Genomic DNA, 1212 nt, shown 5'->3' with positions numbered 1-1212 from the left:
TGGGAAGGGGAGGGAGCTCTTGGCTCCTGCTATGAGGGAGGGAGTGGGGTAGGAGCAGGGACTGGGTTGAATGGGGCCCTGGGGCCGGGGCAGCTCATCCAGAGGCGCCGGGGAGTGGGGGGCAGAGGCATGCTGCCTCCTGTGTGCTTAGGGCTCTGTATCTTGCTGCCTTGCCCCAGGAGCTCAGCCGCATGACCCCAGTGTGCCTCCTGCCACTGGGCGAGCAGAGGATGCGCTGCACAACCAATGCGCCCCATGTCCCCTGCTCGCCCAGTGGGTGGCAATGTCCTTGCATGGCTGAGCTCCTGGGGTAAGGCAGCAGGGTGCAGAGACCCAGCCCACAGCGGGCAGCTTGCTTCTGCTCCGTGCGGGGCGTGTGCCCCCATGCCTACCCCGGGGGTATGCATTGCTGGGGGGGCCAGCACCCTTCCCCTGTGCCTCTGGATAACCCGCCCCAGCCCCAGGGCTCCATTCACTCCTTCCCCTGTTCCTGCCTCACTCCCTCCCTCACCGCAGGGGCCTCAATCTGCACCCCCACGCCTCTTCCCTCTCCACCCTGCCCCTTTCCCTCCACTTACCAGCTGGGTGCTGTCTGTGTGTCTGTTAGTGTCTCTGTGCGTCTGTGTCTCTGTCTGTCTGCTCCTCACTCCCAAGCCACAGCCCACCCAGCCCTGCTGCTGCTTCTCACTCCTGACCCACAGTACTCCTCCTGCCAGGGTGTGTGAGGACCCCCTTCTCTGGGGTCCAAACCCCTTACACACACCCACAGCCCCCAAGACCTTCACAAATAACTCTCCCCCACACATACACTTCAAAAATAGCATCTCATGATTTACGTGCCAACTTCTTGATTTTTTAAGAGTTCATCTTACGATTTTTAGCACAGTGGGATTGGCAGTACTGTAAGTTACTCGCAACTAAACACTCCTGGGCAGGCGTCTACACACGCAGGAATGTAGGAGCAGATTTGCTACTAGCATCAAACCGTTCCCACTTCCTGCAGCCCTGCAATGGGCACCTGCTGTCACCAGGAGGAGCTTGAGGCTCTGGCCACTACTGCCAGCAGCCAGCAATTATCCTGAAAAGCCAGCCCTGCTCTCTGCTCCCTGACTAGCCACTTCCCTGGCCAGGAGTAGAGTATACAGCACAGAGGTAGTATGTGGCAGCTGTCTCATTGCTGACTGCTTCCACATACTATGGCTGCTCCAGCCC

The sequence above is a fragment of the Alligator sinensis genome, unplaced genomic scaffold, assembly GCF_000455745.1.
Source record: "Alligator sinensis unplaced genomic scaffold, ASM45574v1 scaffold1456_1, whole genome shotgun sequence".
Lineage (NCBI taxonomy): Eukaryota > Metazoa > Chordata > Crocodylia > Alligatoridae > Alligator > Alligator sinensis.
The sequence above is the reverse complement of the archived record's forward strand: the minus strand, read 5'-3'. Positions refer to the sequence as shown.